Here is a 13,653-nt window from a genome sequence, read left to right on the forward strand (position 1 = left end):
GGCACAAGGGCCATAGCGGATTCGGGCAGCGGTTAACGGGGCGGGCGCTGGTTACGGGCGCTCGTGCCCGAGGCCACCAGGGGCGGGGAGCAAGCCAGGAGGGCGCGCGCCGGTGGCCACGGCGCGGCTGGAGCCAGGGGGAACCGGTGGCCGGAGGCAGCGCAGAGGGGCGAAGGGAGCAGGGGGCGTGGGCGAGGCAGAGGTCAGGGCGGCTGCGATGGCCAACGGTGCGGCGACGTCGGTGGCGCAGGGGACGAATTGCGGGGCCGGCGACGAGTAGGCCCGCAGGCGACAGAGGAGCAACAGCAGGGGGTGGACGCGGTCAGGGGCGGCGATGCGCGCCGCGTGCGGGCGTGGAGGCCAGGGAGCGCCAGGCGGGGCGCCCGTGGGATGCGCCGGGCGTGAGCGGGGGGGGGTGTCCAACGGGGCAGAGGGAGCATGGGGAGGCGCTCACATCTGTGCCGTAGGGTACATGGCAACGGGGCGCGAGGTGGGGGACGGGGACGACGTGCGGCGCAGGGGAAGACGAGGAGGCAGTCCGGCGACGGCGTGGCGGTTCCAGGGCGGGGTCAGCTCCGGGCGGCGGCGATCCGGTGACGGGGCCACGGGTGGTGGCTCGGGCCGGGGTTGTCGACGCCGACACGGGGAGGCGAGGTGGCGGAGGAGGTGGTCGAGGTCCGACGAAGGGCAGCACCAGCGTCGGGGCGCGGGGAAGGGGGTCGACGCGGGCGCCGAGGCGATGGGGCGTCCGGCGACGGGGGCGAGGCGGCGGCGTCGCGGTCGTTGCCCCGATCCAGATGGGATCGGGGAGTGGGGGAGCGAGGGAGTGGGGTGGCCGGTTGGGCCTGGTGGGCCGGTCGGGTGGCCGTGCGGCCTGGAGGCCTGCTGGGCCGGTTGGTCCAGCGTGGTGGGGGGGGGTTTGTTTCCTTTTTCTTTTTTATTTATCTTTTCTTTTTTTTGGTTCTATTTAATTTTGTTTTATAAATTATAAATATTGCACTATAATTAGTGGTTTAAAATATGTCACTACCACAAAAGTTTGGCAACTTTAATTAACTTAGTTAGAATATTTTTCTATTAAAAAGGTATTTAAATAATAGTTTAAGCCTCTGATTTAATTGCTTTAGTGTATTCAAATTCTTTATAAAAAAATGATTTCTCCAACAATATTACTCATGAATTATTTGTCATAGTTTGTACTTTTTAGTTTTGATTTTTGAAAACTTTAAATTTTGACTTTGATTTAAATTTGAATATGAACCGGCTTTGACTCGAGTGAGATTAGCAACAGTAATGATGGTGACCTGGCATCATTAGCAGGGGATTACTGTAGCTTAATTATCCTGGCGTCACAATTCTCCTCCACTACAAGAAATCTCGTCCCGAGATTTAAGAGGGGAGTACGGGGGAAAGTTCTGGTTACAGAATTCTAACGAATCTTCTCGGTCTTGGTTGCTCTTCTCGAAGCGGTTGATCCATTACGTTGATGTCTTCATTTTCCTGCTTCAGGTCATCATGATGAAGCTGGCATCCTTTCATTCGGGAACTCCATCGTACTTACGACAGAGTAAGGGGGGTATTCTGGAAGAACGGACCTCTGCAAGGTTTACTATCTGGTCAATATCATCGGGGAAGGTGGCGGAAAGTAACTCTTGAGCTAAATCTTAAGAAAAACCGAGAGCAAGTAAGAAAGTACCATGAGAAGTTTCAAGCGGGTAGGCAATCGTTCGATGCCTGAAACAAAGTGTAAAAGGGGTCCAGATCAATGGGAGTAAGTTTTGTGTTTGATACCAGAACTGATGATCTCTCGGGAGGTGACTCGTGAATTATATACGAGATCAAGCGCGAGGAATAAGTTTGGAAACAGAGAGTATAGGAGAGTCAGGTTTCGATCCTGTGGAACTGTGGGTTATGGGCCCACCATGTGGTTAAAAGTAGGGAGGTCGTTGGCATCTTACACGATCATGATAGCAAGACATGCCAGAGGGTAGCCTGTCGATTATGCCGGCAACAACGTCGATACCAAGGGCGAGGGACAAAGAGAACCATTTTTCCTGCTCGTTGAACGAGGCGGACCAATAGGCAAAGTTCTCGTCCATCGGTGGTTACCGGAATGTCATCGACAATAGTAACAGGGTCTTACTGACAGAATTGTACACCGAGGTGTTTACATAAGCAGGAGAATACTACTGCTTAGATCATATAGATCACCAGAAAGGTTAAACCAAACAATGGAAAGGAAAATATGATTATCAGATTAAACAGAACAATGGAAAGGAAAATGTGTTTAAACACATATTTCAAGGGTATATCCTTCCCAAGGGCAAGCAGAGCATGATATCCATGACATGATATAATGTAGAAAACTCTTTTAGGTACGGGAGAGAATTTTCATGACATTACCCATACAACGGTGTTTGGATAATTGAGCAGGAAACATTTAGCATTTGGCTTCAAATGTTCCTGTTGAAAATCAGAGTACCATAGACATGCTTCGAGATAGCATTGACATGGTCAACAGGTGAAGATCAAAATTTGGAAACAAAAAGGATCCATCAGGAACAACTTATAGAATAAGTCTTACAATTTCCTCATGGAAGAACAGCTAACCTTGCTAAAAAGGAAAACTTATAACAATAGGTCCTCTGGCCAGGTGTGTTAGGCATGACATCACCTTACTGGGTCATAAATAGACCAATGTTACAACTCTTGGAAATATGTTCCAACCATCATATCTGATCGAGGTTCAGATCTGATTGGTGTCAGGATACCTCAGACTCAGGATGTCTGAGAAGAAAAGTGCAACACAATTTGATGGGATAACATAGTAAGATTCTCGGGAAATGAACTATTAAAGCAAGTTCCGAAACAAGAGTTCATCATTAAACCAAGGAGAGGGTTAGGAGGTGGCTGATGGACTCAGCGACATTCCATTGAGATTTCCAAAAGATGGATTTCCACAATTATGTGAACAAGGAGATAACATTTGTCAGATCAAATGATATAATGATGTATGCTTGAGGATATCATACACAATTTAAACATTGGTTGAAAAGTGCACCCGACATATGGGCCTAGGTAGCATGATCAATGTTAGAATGGTGATTCGATATCCAAAACACAAAGAATGTAACTATCATTCATTACTTACAAGCAATAGGGTTGCTAGAAGTTCTGATTTTTTTTATTCACATCACAGTCCATTTGCCGGTATTCGGGTTGGAACACGGGGACCAAGAAAAGAATGGTGATGGCGAGAAGCATCACTTGCATCAATAACTCATAAGAGGTGGTGAAATTCTCATGACATACTTGACATAAAAGATGGTAATACTCCAAGGTAGAACATATCATAAGCTATATAGCAAGGAAATCAAGGTGCAACACAAAACACGGACAAGTTTGTGTTGAATGGAAGGCAATAAAATGGTCGATGATAAAACAAATCATCGAGGGCAAGGATGGTATTTCTCATCCAGAATTCGATAGATATCTTGGAAGAGTTCAGAATGTTGATGATGTTCATGACACATTTGTAGCGAGAATTTATGAAGAGGTAATCGATCGGCGATGACATCAAGTCAAAGGAATGATGAAGCGAAAAGTTATTGGAACCAGGGGTACGACACAAACTCGAAATCAAGCTTGCTGTTCAAGGCGAAATGATATGACGAGGAAAATCGACATAAGCTTAGCTCATTGTCGAAAGTGGTGCTCCGGGAATAAGGACCAGGTAGCACAGTTAAAATCGGCACGATAATGACATAGCCGAGCAGGCTAGGGATGACGTGATCGAGTACGAACTCGTAAACAAAGGAGATTACTAAGAGTTGTTTAATCGTGAGGCGGACTCGATTCTGTTATCGATGTCCTTGAGTGTTTAATAACTCGGAGCCTGTGAAAAATTGGAATCAATGAGAATGTAATACTTGATGGAGAACTCATAAGAAGTTATGCAGTTCCGTGATAATCTCGAGATACCAGGGGGTAATACTCGATGACAAACCAAAGTAGAGGTTGGACTTGGGTATTGCTCTTACAGAAGACAAGTGCTTAAACTTATACGAGAAATGGTATTTAAAGGAGAAGATGGTCGGAACCACGTTCACGGATACCAGATGAACTTATTACAAGGGGATAATTATTTTAAGAGTAGCTTCCATGATAAGGTATACATCGTGTCCATGGGCATGAACACAGGGTTCAAGGTCGACTCCCACTCCTTCAATGCATAACCTTCCATTCGCCTCTCGTATTTTGATAATGACATTAGTTGTCGAAAATTTTACCTGGTGCAATACCAGATAAGTATGTCCCGCGAAATCTTTCGGGTTCACACAGATTAAGGAAGACATAGGTTCAACCCATCGGGGCATCGTAGAAAGATATACTACAAACTTCAGGAGTAAATAACACAAGCTCAAAAGTAGAGCATGGTTGACAAAGCAGAGGATACAATTTACCAAAGGCATTATGTATCCGAGGAAAAGCTCACAGGCTTATTGAATATGAAGGACGCTGTCGGATAAAATCCAACAAAGGATCTGGTGGTCCACAAGGGATCTGACGTGAGCAACGGTACTCCACCAGAGGAAGAAGAATGCAAGGGGATCAGATTATAGAAACAACTGACTAACTCAAAGCTCAAAGGCAAAGGGATTATGATTTCCAAATCAAGGGATCCGAAGCAATGCTCTAATTAGGGATGGATAAGTTGAATAGCCTTAGGGATACAATCGACAGTAATTTGATTAGTCGAGAACCAGCTCTTGTTCAAATGACATCTGAGCCGGAAGGATGAATTCTAGGATTCGACTGAGGAATGCGAGCATCGCAACATATAGAATCAACAGACTCAAATGATAATGACAAAGGATGCCAATAGGATTACCAGACTTATGGGATTAATCATAATTAAAGCAAGCAAGAAATTCCAGAGCAATAGGTTGCTGAGGATTTTCGGAAGATTGAATGGTATTTCGAGAATTTGTGAAATACATGAATCATTTGGGGATGAGCGGATACTCGATAAGTGCGAGAAATTATTCGTAGGGGTATTCAGGTGACAAGGAACAGCAAGGCAGTAAGCTCAAAGGATTCTCGGAACAACAAAGAGAATTTCGGGGTATCTTGTAATAACAAGATCAACGGGGGAACATTGTATGAATGGTGAGTATACGTGGTTATCCATAGGAGTTTATCGATGGAAGGGAATTGCAAAAGCGATGAACACAAGTTCTCGGGTTAACAGCGGAGAGTGTCTTCAGGGTCTTCACGTGCAGCAGACGATCATCAGTAATAAGGGGCTCTCCGGGTGAAAGTGATAACGAGATCCTAATGTTAGATTTAGCAAAATTCATTTAACCCGAATAGAAGAGAGATCAGAGTCCCAGAGTATAGACAAGGAGTAAGAGATCCTAATACCACCCAATGGCGACGTGGGCCCGTAAGCCACCCAGCCATGTCAGTAAAAGTTTTTCAATGACTAGACTCAACTTCGGCCAAGGAGTTTGGGAAGGGGGATTCCTACAGGCAGTTGGCTCTGATACCAACTTGTGACGCCCCCGATTTGACCGTACACTAATGATGCATGCAAATGTGTACGATCAAGGTCAGGGACTCACGGGAAGATATCACAACACAACTCTAAAACATAAATAAGTCATACAAGCATCATAATACAAGCCAGGGGCCTCGAGGGCTCGAATACAAGTGCTCGATCATAGACGAGTGAGTGGAAGCAACAAAATCTGAGTACAGACCTAAGTTAAACAAGTTTGCCTTAAGAAGGCTAGCACAAACTGGCATACAGATCGAACGAGGCGCAGGCCTCCTGCCTGGGATCCTCCTAACTACTCCTGGTCGTCGTCAGCGGCCTGCACGTAGTAGTAGGCACCTGCAGTATCGTAGGAGTCGTCGTCGACGGTGGCGTCTGGCTCCTGGACTCCAGCATCTGGTTGCGACAACCAGATAGAAAGGAAAGGGGGAAAAGAGGGAGAGAAGCAACCGTGAGTACTCATCCAAAGTACTCGCAAGCAAGGAGCTACACTACATATGCATGGGAATATGTGTAAAGGGGCATATCAGTGGACTGAACTGCAGAATGCCAGAATAAAAGGGGGGTACCTAGTCCTGTCGAAGACTACGCTTCTGGCCATCTCCATCTTGCAGCATGTAGAAGAGAGTAGATTGTAGTCCTCCAAGTAGCATCGCATAGCATAATCCTATCCGGCGATCCCCTCCTCGTCGCCCTGTTAGAGAGCGATCACCGGGTTGTATCTGGCACTTGGAAGGGTGTATTTTATTCAGTATCCAGTTCTAGTTGTCATAAGGTCAAGGTACAACTCCGGGTCGTCCTTTTACCGAGGGACATGGCTATTCGAATAGATAAACTTCCCTGCAGGGGTGCACCACATAACCCAACACGCTCGATCCCATTCGGCCGGACACACTTTCCTGGGTCATGCCCGGCCTCGGAAGATCAACACGCTGCAGCCCTACCTAAGCACAACAGAGCGGTCAGCACGCCGGTCTAACCCTATGCGCGCAGGGGTCTGGGCCCATCGCCCTATGCACACCTGCACGTTGCGAACGCGGCCGCGAGCAGGCCTAGCAACCCACACGATCACGGCGGTTACGTCAACGCGGTCCAACACGGTGCGCGCCACTCAGTCGCTGACATCAAGAAGGCTTCGGCTGATACCACAACGCCGGGATACCCATAACTACTCCCGCGTAGATGGTTAGTGCGTATAGACCAAATGGCCAGACTCAGATCAAATACCCAGAACTCGTTAAGCGTGTTATTGAAGTAACCGCGAACGCCGACCAGGGCCAGGCCCACCTCCCTCCTAGGTGGTCTCAACCTGCCCTGTCGCTCCGCCTCAAAGTAACAGTCGGGGGCCGTCGGGAACCCAGGCCCACCTCTACCGGGATGGAGCCACCTGTCCTTTCAGCCCCCTCATCAGAATCACTTGCGGGTACTCCTCGAGCCGACCCGACTTTAGTCACCACATGTGTCATGTATATAATGTATATAGTATATACCCGTGATCACCTCCCAAGTGATCACGGCCCAGTAGTATAGCATGGCAGACGGACAAGAGTGTAGGGCCACTGATGGAACACTAGCATCCTATACTAAGCAGTAGGATAGCAGGTAAGGGTAACAACTGTAGCAACAATGACAGGCTATGCATCAGTATAGGATTAACGAAAGCAGTAACATGCTACACTACTCTAATGCAAGCAGTATAGAGAAGAATAGGCGATATCTGGTGATCAAGGGGGGGGGCTTGCCTGGTTGCTCAGACAAGAGGAGGGGTCGTCGTGACGTAGTCGACCACAGGGGCATCAGCATCGTCACGGGGTCTACCGAAGAGAAGAGGGGGAGAAACAGTAAATACATAGCAAGCAAGTGCATAACAGGACAACAGGCAGAGCTAGACATGTTCTAACGCGGTATGAGGTGATACCGGTGAAGGGGGGAAACATCCGGGAAAATATCCCCGGTGTTTCACGTTTTCGGACAGATGAACCGGAGGTGAAATGTTGCAGGTTCACTATGCTAGGGACGCGTGGCGGACGAACGGATTGCGTATTCGGATTCGTCTCGTCGTTCTGAGCAACTTTCATGTTGAAAATAATTTAATCCGAGTTACGGATTAAAAGATATGATTTTCTAAGATTTTATTAATTTCTGGAATTTAATTAATTATTTAATTTAATTCGAAATTGGAATTATGACATCAGCATGATGTCATGCTGACATCAGCAGTCAACAAGGGTTGACTGGGTCAAACTGACGCGTGGGTCCAGTGGGACCCACCTGTCATACTCTGCTAGGTTAACTAGGGTTTAGGTTAAACTAATTACTGTTTATTTAAACTAACAGGTTAATTAGATTAATTAAATATGATTAATTAACTTAATTAATTTAGTTAATTAATTAATTAATTAAGTGAATTTATTATTATTTTTATTATTAATAATATTATTATTATTATTTTTAAAACGTTCTGGGCGGGCCCCATGTGCCATAGGCACAAGGGCCATAGCGGATTCGGGCAGCGGTTAACGGGGCGGGCGCTGGTTACGGGCGCTCGTGCCCGAGGCCACCAGGGGCGGGGAGCAAGCCAGGAGGGCGCGCGCCGGTGGCCACGGCGCGGCTGGAGCCGGGGGGAACCGGTGGCCGGAGGCAGCGCAGAGGGGCGAAGGGAGCAGGGGCATGGGCGAGGCAGATGTCAGGGCGGCCGCGATGGCCAACGGTGCGGCGACGTCGGTGGCGCAGGGGACGAAGTGCGGGGCCGGCGACGAGTAGGCCCGCAGGCGACAGAGGAGCAACAGCAGGGGGTGGACGCGGTCAGGGGCGGCGATGCGCGCCGCGGGCGGGCGTGGAGGCCAGGGAGCGCCAGGCGGGGCGCCCGTGGGATGCGCCAGGCGTGAGCGGGGGGGGGGGTGGTGTCCAACGGGGCAGGGGAAGGAGAAAGGAGAGGGAGCATGGGGAGGCGCTCACATCTGTGCCGTAGGGTACATGGCAACGGGGCGCGAGGTGGGGGACGGGGACGACGTGCGGCGCAGGGGAAGACGAGGAGGCAGTCCGGCGACGGCGTGGCGGTTCCAGGGCGGGGTCAGCTCCGGGCGGCGGCGATCCGGTGACGAGGCCACGGGTGGTGGCTCGGGCCGGGGTTGTCGAGGCCGACGCGGGGAGGCGAGGTGGCGGAGGAGGTGGTCGAGGTCCGGCGAAGGGCAGCACCAGCGTCGGGGCGCGGGGAAGGGGGGTCGACGCGGGCGTCGAGGCGATGGGGGCGTCCGGCGACGGGGGCGAGGCGGCGGCGTCGCGGTCGTTGCCCCGATCCAGATGGGATCGGGGAGTGGGGGAGCGAGGGAGTGGGGAGGTGGGGTTAGGGTTTCTGTCGGGGTGGGGATAAGGGGAGTGGGGTGGCCGGTTGGGCCTGGTGGGCCGGTCGGGTGGCCGTGCGGCCTGGAGGCCTGTGGGGCCGGTTAGTCCAGCGTGGTGGGGGGGGGGGGGTTTGTTTCCTTTTTCTTTTTTTTATTTATCTTTTCTTTTTTTTGGTTCTATTTAATTTTGTTTTATAAATTATAAATATTGCACTATAATTAGTGGTTTAAAATATGTCACTACCACAAAAGTTTGGCAACTTTAATTAAATTAGTTAGAATATTTTTCTATTAAAAAGGTATTTAAATAATAGTTTAAGCCTCTGATTTAATTGCTTTAGTGTATTCAAATTCTTTATAAAAAAATGATTTCTCCAACAATATTACTCATGAATTATTTGTCATAGTTTGTACTTTTTAGTTTTGATTTTTGAAAACTTTAAATTTTGACTTTGATTTAAATTTGAATATGAACCGGCTTTGACTCGAGTGAGATTAGCAACAGTAATGATGGTGACCTGGCATCATTAGCAGGGGATTACTGTAGCTCAAGGTGAACAAGATGCTGGTTGACGGCGGGGCCGGTCCGAACTTAATCTCGCCCGTTGTGATCAAGAGGCTGCAAATTCCCGACGGAGACCTCGAGGAGATGGGCACGTTTCAAGGGGTCAACCCGGGAAGGAGCCAGCCGAAGGGGAAGGTCACGTTGCCTGTGACGTTTGGAGGCGAGCTGAGCTATGGGACGGAGAGGATTGTCTTCTATGTAGCCGAGATCCCCTTGCCCTACAACGGGATCCTTGGCCGCCCGGCACTAGCCAAGTTCATGGTGGCGTCGCATTATGCCTACAACACGCTGAAGATGCCTGGGCCGATGACCATCATCACCGTCCCCTACGACAAGAAGGATGCGCTGATCTGCGCCGACCTACTCTACCGGGAAGCAGTTGCAGCAGCTGCCACCAAGGCACTTGCTCCTGCCGCTGAAGCACCGGGAGGGAAGAAGAAGACCGGCAAGACCTCTCGCACCCACTCCGGCAAGCGCACCTCTTCGGAGTGTTGCGCTACCGTCGAGGACGTGCTAGAGAGCTCCGCCGGCAAGAGCAAGAAATGCAAAGCTGCACTGCAACAGACCAAAAAGGTGTCCGTCAAGGAGGATGGCACGGGAGGGGCTTTCACCATAAGCTCCACCCTAGACAGCAAATAGGAAGGCACACTCGTCACCTTCCTGCGGGCGAATGTCGACGTGTTTGCATGGCAAGCATCCGACGTCCCCGGCGTTCCCAGGGAGGTGATTGAGCACCACCTTGCTGTCTGTCCTCATGTGCGGCCCGTCAAACAGAAGGTCAGGAAGCAGGCTTTGGAAAGGCAAGAGTTTATCACAGAAGAGATCACGAAGTTGGAAGCGGCAGGCTTGGTGAGAGGAGTGCTCCATCCGATGTGGTTGGCCAATCTGGTGGTGGTACGCAAGGCGAACGGGAAATGGAGGCTGTGTATTGATTACACAGATATCAATAAGGCTTGTCCCAAGGACCCTTTCCCGTTGCCGCGCATCGACCAGATTGGTGACTCCACGGCCGGGTGTGATCTGTTGTCATTCCTTGACGCCTACTCAGGATACCATCAGATATTCATGACAAGAGAAGATGAAGAGAAGACAACATTCATCACCCCATGTGGTACGTATTGCTTTTTACAGATGCCTTTCGGGTTGAAGAGTGCTGGCTCAACGTTTGCAGGAGCAGTCCAAATTGGTTTTGAGCCCCAGTCGCATAGAAATATGGAAGCATACATGGATGACATAGTGGTCAAGACCAAGGACAGGGCAGCACTTGTACAAGATCTGGAGGAGACGTTTGCAAATTTGCGCAAGATCAACCTCAAGTTGAACCCTGAGAAGTGTGTCTTCGGAGTCCGGTCCGGCAAACTTCTCGAGTTCTTTGTGTCACAACATGGGATCGAGGCAAACCCAGACAAGATCAAGGCTATTGAGCAGACTGAGGCACCCAAGCGGATCAAGGATGTGCGTCGGCTCACTGGCTGCGTTGCCGCCATGAGCAGATTCATCTCCAAGTCCGCTGAGCGTGCCCTCCCCTTTTTCAAAATCCTGAAGAAGGCGGGCCCAATGGAGTGGACCCTAGAGGCCGAAGCAGCGTTGCAGGATCTGAAGAAATACCTTTCCTCTACGCCAATACTGGTCGCGCCTAAACCACAAGAGTTGTTGCTGCTGTATCTGGCGGCGACGAATCAAGTGGTCAGCGCCGCGCTGGTGGCGCAGAGGGAGGTCGATGAAGAGGCAGTGGCAACGGCAGGGCCGGCGGATGGCGAGCCAGAGATTCCCCCGGCAGGGCCGTGTGCCGGCAAGGCAGCACCCCCGGCAGGGTTTGACGTTGGCAGGACAGAGCCTGCACGACCAAGAGAAGTAATGCAGAGGAAGAAGATGATGTAGCACCCGGTTTATTTTGTCAGCTCCCTCTTGCAGGGGGCTAGGTCAAGATACTCTGGTGTGCAGAAATTTCTCTTCGGCCTCCTTATGGCCTCGAGGAAGCTGCGTCATTACTTCCAAGCACACGAGATCACTGTCGTCACCCGCCTCCCGTTGCAATGGATATTGCATAATCCAGACGCAACCGGGAGGATTGTGGAGTGGGCCTTGGAGCTGTCGAGCTTTGGTTTGAAGTTTGAAAGTACTTCGACGATCCTGAGCAGAGTCCTAGCGGAGTTCATTGCGGAGTGGACCTCAACGCCCAACGAAGAAATCCAGGAGACCGCTCTCCCCGGCAAGGAAGCAAGTCGCGACTGGATCATGTACTTTGATGGGGCTTTCTCACTGCAAGGCGCCGGTGCCGGTGTGCTGCTTGTCGCACCCACCAGAGAGCACCTGAAGTATGTAATCCAGATGCACTTTCCTAGGGAGATTTCCACAAACAACACTGGTGAGTACGAGGCGCTGCTTGCCGGTCTCAGGATCGCGGCAGACCTCGGGGTTAAGAAGCTCATCGTCAGGGGTGATTCGTAGCTTGTCGTCAGACTAGTCAACAAAGATTACCAGAGCCCGTTGATGGAGGCCTACGTAGATGAGGTGAGGAAACTGGAGGAGCGCTTCGACGGTATACAAGCGGAGCATGTTCCCCGAGCGGAGAACGACATCGCTGATTACCTGTCAAAGCGTGCTGCATTCAAGCTACCCGTGGAACCAGGTACTTTTTTGCTTTGGTTAACTCAACCATCCGTCGTACCATCAACGGAACAGAACAAACGGAGGAAATCAGGCCCCGGCAAGTACTTTCCCGCTGAGCCCCTAGGGGCCGCCGGCAAGGGTGTTGCCGCGGATTCTGAGCCTGCCGAGGAGCGACTGACTCCGGCAGGCCATCAAGCCCTGACTGTGGAGACGACCGCTCCCATGGCAGAAGAAATGCCTTTAGTCCTTGCCGTCGAGCCCCAGGCTCCGGCATGGGCACGACATACAGTCCGATTCCTCGAAATAGGGGAGCTTCATGAGGAGCAGGAAGAAGTGGAGAAAGTAGCCCGTCGGTCTGCCATGTATCAGTTCGTCGATGATGTCCTGTACAGAAAGAGACCGAACGGTGTGAAATTGAAGTGCATTTCCCGGGAGGAAGGACTGGAGCTGTTGGCGAAGATACACAGAGGCATATGTGGCTCCCACGTGGGATCGAGGGCCCTTGCCGGCAAGGTGTTCTGGCAGGGTTTCTTCTCGCCCACTGCCCTCCAGGATGCAACGGCTCTAGTAACCAAGTGTGAAGCTTGTCAGTTGCATTCGAAGAAGCTTCATCAACCAGCTCAAGCCCTTCAAACAATTCCTCTTTCCTGGCCATTCTCGGTCTGGGGGCTCGACATCCTGGGCCCTTTCCCGCGCGCTGTCGGGGGCTTTGAGTACTTGTACGTTGCGATCGACAAGTTCACAAAGTGGCCGGAGGTGGAAGCAGTGAGGAAGGTGACAGCACAGTCAGCCGTCAAGTTCTTCAAGGGGCTAGTGTGCCGTTTTGGTGTGCCAAACAAAGTCATCACCGACAACGGCACACAGTTCACAAGCCACACCTTTATGCAATACATCCAAGACCTCGGCAGCAAGGTATGTTTCGCTTCCGTGGCACATCCACGGAGTAACGGCCAGGCGGAGAGGGCAAATGCTGAAGTGTTCCGAGGCTTGAGGACAAAGACTTTTGACAGGCTGCACAAGAGTGGAAGGCGCTGGATTGATGGGTTGCCGACGGTTCTTTGGTCGATCAGAATGACGCCAAATCGAGCCACCGGCCAGACACCCTTTGTAGAAGCAGTTCTCCCCACGGAACTCTGTAAGTGCATCTAGTGCCACCCCTAGTTGGTTTTGTGGTATTGACGACAAACCTGGTTGAGGGACTAATGTGTTTGTGAGAATTGCAGGATAACACAGGTAGTAGTCCCTCATTGAGTCGGTTTACCTACCGGAGATGACCCCTAAAAATGTATGAAGACATTGAAGACAATGGTGGTATGTGAAGATATTCACATTGAAGACTATGACAAGAGAAGGCATTGCATGAAGACTATGGAGCGCGAAGACTTAGTTGTTTCGTTGTTTCCTTTTCTTCTTTGTTGAGTCGTAGGAACCACCGTACTGTTAAGTGGGGTCCCAGTGAACAAAGTCAGAGTGACTGAAGTGATGCTCAACCAAAATCCTATGTCTTCGAGCGAAGACAATGAGAGCAAATCGTATCCAGAGCTGGATGAGTCAGCTTTACTTGTAGCCCAAGT

Source organism: Triticum aestivum, chromosome 7D, assembly GCF_018294505.1.
Source record: "Triticum aestivum cultivar Chinese Spring chromosome 7D, IWGSC CS RefSeq v2.1, whole genome shotgun sequence".
In the NCBI taxonomy this organism is placed as follows: domain Eukaryota; kingdom Viridiplantae; phylum Streptophyta; class Magnoliopsida; order Poales; family Poaceae; genus Triticum; species Triticum aestivum.